Source organism: Lagopus muta, chromosome 4 (genome assembly GCF_023343835.1).
Source record: "Lagopus muta isolate bLagMut1 chromosome 4, bLagMut1 primary, whole genome shotgun sequence".
Taxonomy (NCBI): Eukaryota; Metazoa; Chordata; class Aves; order Galliformes; family Phasianidae; genus Lagopus; species Lagopus muta.
The window spans coordinates 70,472,761-70,478,428 of NC_064436.1; the positions used below are offsets into that span (position 1 = coordinate 70,472,761).

General features: G+C 46.8%; 1 long non-coding RNA gene across 2 annotated transcripts; it reads left to right on the top strand.

Moving 5' to 3' along the window:
- Nucleotides 1-279: 279 nt before the first annotated feature.
- Nucleotides 280-4,609, top strand: LOC125692050 (uncharacterized). 2 transcript variants are annotated; one of them, XR_007376425.1, is made up of 3 exons: nucleotides 280-607; nucleotides 713-902; nucleotides 3,333-4,609. It is a non-coding gene; the product is annotated as an uncharacterized LOC125692050 (long non-coding RNA). The 2 variants fall into 2 exon arrangements; XR_007376424.1 differs by having other exon boundaries at nucleotides 280-485.
- Nucleotides 4,610-5,668: the final 1,059 nt, after the last annotated feature.

The following is a 5,668-nucleotide window of genomic DNA, read 5'->3' on the forward strand; positions in this document are numbered from 1 at the left end:
GTGACCAAATGGGTCATTGTGAATTCCAACGCTTTCAGTCTGTACATGGCAAAAGCAGAGTGAAAATGCAGCCTTGCACAGATGCATGAATCTCAGACAAAGATTAACCTGAACTTAAAGGATTTACATACACACTTCTTTCTTGGGGAAGGGATACTGGCAGCAAGAAAAGGTGTTCTTAATTGTGCTTAATGACAGCCTGTTGACCAACTCCTCCCTCCTCCTCTGCTGGGATTTATTTATCTGCCCCTAGAAGATGAGGCTGTCCTGGTGCTCCTTGTGTGCCACCAAAATGCGAAGGCTTCAGATAATGTAGGGACTGCAGAAAACCATGGATGAGACTATATGCCTTAGAGTGCAGCTATAAAAACGAGGTGAAGATGTGAGAACAGCCCAGCTGGAAAGAGGAGCCACGAATTGTGCTATAGGAAGGGTTGGTGCAATGGTCTGAATGTGCCTTGGGACTGTATGGGGGACATTGCATGGTGAGCACTGCATGCAGTACACCTGCACCCTAATTCAGCCTTTTTTCAGGAGCACCTGATGTGGAGAACTGAGGAAGTGGGGGGGAAAGGAAAAAATGCATATTGAAATGCAATTAGTGAAGGTTTGTATTTAGCAGCATTTAATGGGACCATGCTTTTACAGAAAGAAGGAAAAAAATCAGTCCAATCTGCAGGTAGAGAACTGATGTCAGCTGTCATCCTCTTAGAAAAGCCTGGGACAATGGTTCTGAATTAGGACGAGCCTGAAAGGCATCCCAGTACCGTGCACCCTGTCCTCCAGCCCTACGGACAACAAAACCCGGTCCCTGTGCGCCAGGAGGGGAGCGAGGCAAGAAAAGAAAGCAGAGGGAGGGCCGGCAGCGAGAGAAACCCATCCTGAATGCGCTATCAGATAAGGTCTGTTGAAATGAGCCCTTTTTCTATTTCTTTCTTTCCTCTGTGAGCGGTAGCAATGGGAGGAAATAGATAATTAGAGGGCCTTGCAAAATGGCCCCACTGTTGTCCCGGGGCTGAGAAGGTGCGCTGGCAGGAGTGTGGAGCAGCGAGGCAGACCTTTATCTCTTCCTAATGACTTGCAATGAAAAGGGTTTTTTTTCCCCAAAGCCCCAGGCTCGGCCTCCTAACCCTGGGAAGATTTTGCTCTCAAGGGCTGGAGAATAAGTCCTCTTGTCCACTCGTGGATAAATGGGCTGCACTGTTGCTGCTGCGTTTTGTGCCACCAGTGGCTGCCCATGAAAGAGGAGAAGCCGGAAGAATTGATTGCAGGCACAAAGGTGTCCCCTGATTCTCCTTTCACCTTTCCTTCCCCATCCGCCAGTGGTTTCTCTTTTTAGTCCTTTTGGGGTACAAAGGGGTCTGAACTGTGTTCAGTGTTGGGCTCCTCTCTAGCCCTGGAGCATGCCCACAGAAGGGGAACGGAGCTGTGAAGGGGTCTGGAGCACAAATCTTATGGGGAGCAGCTGTGGGAACTGGGATGGGTCAATCTGGAAAAGAAAAGCTCAGGGGAGACCTCATTGCTCACTACAGCTCCCTGAATGGAGGCTGTCTTCTTCCAGGTAACAGCAATAGGACAAGAGGTGATGACCTCATATTGCACCAGCGGAGGGTCAGGTTGGGTACTAGGAAATGTTTCTTCTCCGAAGGAGTGGCATGTGGGGACATGGCTAGTGGGCATGGTGGAGATGAGTTGGGGTAGGACTTGGTCATCTTAGCTGTCTTTTCCCATCGCAATCATTCTGTGATTTCTGATCTTTTACACTTTCTGCCGCTCTCTAAGGCTCCTCCAGTGGGCTGACCCCAGATGCTCCCCAGTCTCTGTCGTCCTTGTGCAGATCCAGGCCTGAACTGGGATGTTCCCAGCCTTAAGCCAGTACAGGTTTAGATTTCTTGCCCAGTTCAGCAACCAGAACCCTTCTGTCCCTGCCACCTTAACCCCCCCCCCCCCCCCCCCCCTTGCCATCTCTTGTCTCAGTTCCCCCATTTTTAGAAGAGATGGTAATCTCCTTGAAGGTCAGGAAAGAGAGCTCAGGTCCACTGAGATGGGTAAAATCTTCCCTTTTAACCTGCTGACAGCAGAGACTTGGAATAGAATGAGCAGCTCCTATCAATTGGCATAACCAGATGCTATATGGCCATAGCTGTCTCCAGCTGTATCCCATGATGGAGATCACAGAAGGAGGTTAGAAAAGACCTCTTAAGACCTCATCAAATTCAACCATCCACTCATCATCATCACAATGCCCTCTTAGAATCATGGAATCTTTAAGGTTGGAGAAGGCCTCTAAAATCACCAAGTCCAACCATAACCCATCCCCACCATGCCCACTTACCATGTCCCATCTTCCATCATGGTGCACAGTGACTCCACACACTAAGGAGCAGATGGATGTTGCCTAAAAAAAACCTGAATTTACAGTTTAAATGCACACAAGAGTCACCCAGCTCCTTATGAAACACACATTGTTTTTTGTCTCCCTCCTCATAGGGACATCACTCTTATTTTTATGTCATTTTATTGAATGTCTTTGGAGGAGGCCTAGCAGTGGGTTGCCTTGTCTCACACTACTACCTGATGGCCTGGGGAGGAAGAGGTGGCAAATAAAGTCCTTACCCTGCTGGCCAATAACCTTTCATAGCATTGTAATTTTTTGCTCTTAGAAATACTAATGTATTTTTTCCCCAGCAAGCTGCTCTGCAGAACGGGTAAGGATTCTGCTTCTATTCCTCATCCCAGGTCTGTATCTCTGCATAATACTGCCTTTCTCTTTGCCTCCAATATTGTTCCAGTGTGGAGAAAGTGACAGAGCAATGTGGCCCATGATGTATTAGTCTCATGGATGCTCAGCCCATGCCTCATGCTGCCTTTAATGCCCTTGCAGAGCATCAGCAGGATGCAAGCAAGGATCAGCAGCAGGCAGGAGCAGCCAGCACCTCCCCTTGCCCTGAGCTCAGTTATGCCAGCTGTTGTCTCCTGTCAGTTATGCACTGTTGTCTCCTGGATTAGATCAGCCTCCTTTCAACATTGTGACGTTCCTGTTGGATGGGCAGTGTAACAACAAATGCCTTGTGTGTACCTGAAACTCTTGTCATAGAATCACAGAATCATTAAGGTTGGGAAATATCTCTGATATTAGCAAGTTCAGCTGTCAACCCATGCCTGCTACCATGCTCATGCCAACCTCTATAGCCATCAAACCATGTCCCTCAGTCCTACCTCTCCGCGGTTCTTGAGTACCTCCAAGGATGGGGTCTACCCCAGCCTTCTGAGCAGCAGATGTTCTCAGCTCACATTTGGCTTTGAATTTTACTGCCCATTTCACACTGCAGGTGGATCTGCAAGCTGCTCAGCATCCAACCAGTAGTTCCAGGTGTTTGAGCAGCAGGAGTCACTTCTACCTTTCAACCTTCTCCTGCTAATGAGAGTGGAAGATGCATTATGCCGGAGAGGTTTTGGAGTCTTCTGGGTAGCTCTGCTAATGAAAAACATGATTCCAGAGCCTGGATCGCAGTGTGATGCAGGGAAAGCCAACCCATCTCATTTCATAGAATCGTGGAATGGCCTGAGTTGAGAACAACCTCAAAGATCATCATTCAACCCCACTTCCATGGGCAGGATTGCCAACCACCTCATCTCTGCCCGCAGCACCTGCTCTGATTATTTCTTTTCCTTTAATCCTAACTGAGGGTCTTCATTCATGCTGACTGTGACTGGAGACTCAGAATCATACCATTGCCATTGAAACAAGTGGTGGCCAATACACATGAGCCATGCATAGAGAGCAGGAGAGAAACACAAGGCGTAGGGAAGCTTCACATTGTATACAAGACTTAAGCTGGGCACCCAAAATCTGCAGGTTCACTGCCTGCCTCTGTGCTTACTGCTTCTGGAGCCCAGCGAGGATAATAATCATGGTAGCAAATAAGTTGTCATCTGCAGGGCTAGACAAGGTCAGGAGAATTTTGGTGAAATGTTCTTTTCTGTGTTATTTTCACTGCGATCAAAATGGCTAAAAATAAGCAGGATGACATCCACTCTATTTTTATTTAGATCTCAGTAATTGAAACACATGGACAAAAGTCCTGCGTTTGATTTTCTTTCATGTGGGATTTAGTCTTCCTTCCAAACACACACACACACACACACACACACACACACAAATTATATGTGTGTATGCATGTGTTTGAATATGCGACCGTCCCATTTATATTCTGTGTTTCACTTATTAAAAACAAAGTTTCAGTCGAAATAAAACATGTGCTGGACCAGCCAATAATTGTTATTTATTTAGCCAGATGTCACCTCTTGGCGAATGACTGTGCACTTTGGGGTTTAGTCATAAAAAAATAATACATTAAAACTGTGGAATGTTCCCCAAAGTGGAAACTTTGGATAGATGGACACGAGGGAGGCTGCAGCCCTGGGCCCCTCCCTGTCCTCAGTGTTTCACTCACACCTCTTTCCTGGCTCAGTCCTGGACCACCCCAACTCGGTCCCTCTGAGACGTGGCCATGGGGACAGCTCAGTCCTGGGACTCCATTTAGGGTGAGATTGCATCCAGCTGGGCTTGGTCACCTCCAGACCTGTCGACACTATTTCAAACACTTTGAGTTGGGAAAAAACAAAAAAAACACCCAAAAAAACAGAACAAAACAGAAAAAAAAACCAGCAGAAAATGTGTGCTAAGAGGAGAGTCAGGTCTGGCTGCCACATGGCATGGATGCGGACTTCAGCAATGGGGATGAACCTGAGCAGCACAAGTGCCAGCCAACCTGCCCCATTGGTCCTCAACCCTCTCATATTTAGGTCTGTAGTCAGGCCTTGAATTCATGTCAGCATCTGTCGGTGGAAATGCAATCCACTCAATATTCTACATGAAAAGGTAAAAGACTCTTTTTATTAATGATAGGAAAAGAAGCAAAATTGTTTCTCCCAGAGTTTCTTCATCTTAAAGGGATCTTAAAGAAAGAGAGGGACAAACTCTTTAGCAGAGTCTGTTGTGACAGGACTTGGGGAAACGATTTCCTACTAAAAGAGAGGAGATTAGAATTAGATACAAGGAAAAAGTTCTTGACAATAAGAGTAAATACGCACTGGCACAGGTTGCCCAGAGAGGTGGTGGTGCACCATATGTGGAGACACTCAGGTCAGGCTGGATGAGGCTCCAGACACCTGATGGAGCTGTGGGTGTCTCTGTTCATTGCAGGGAATGGGACCAGATGGCTTTTAAAAGCCCCTTCCAACTTAAAAAAAATTCTATTCTTAAATTCCATTTGAGAGTTGTTATCCCAATGGACAGAAGACCAAGGCCCAAGTTAGGCACTGGAGCTCCCTATGCGATGCACGAGGAGTGCAGGCATCTGTTCTGCTGCAAATTACGTTAGTCTGCTACTGTGGCATTAAAAAAGCATCTGCAGGGAGGAGGGAAACGGAGTCTGGGAGAGCAGAGCTGGAGTTATACATGGACTTGGACAGGTCCCAAGGAATGTCACCAGCCTATTAAAGAAGCATTTATATCAACCACAAGTTGCTTAATGTTTACTATGTTAAATAAGCCACATTCCAGGGAACTCTTTGTTCTTCTGTGTTTGGGGGGAAAAGGTAATACCTATAAGCAGTGCTCTCCAAGCTTTAGTAGGTTTGTCTGCTGTATTCAGGTGGCTTT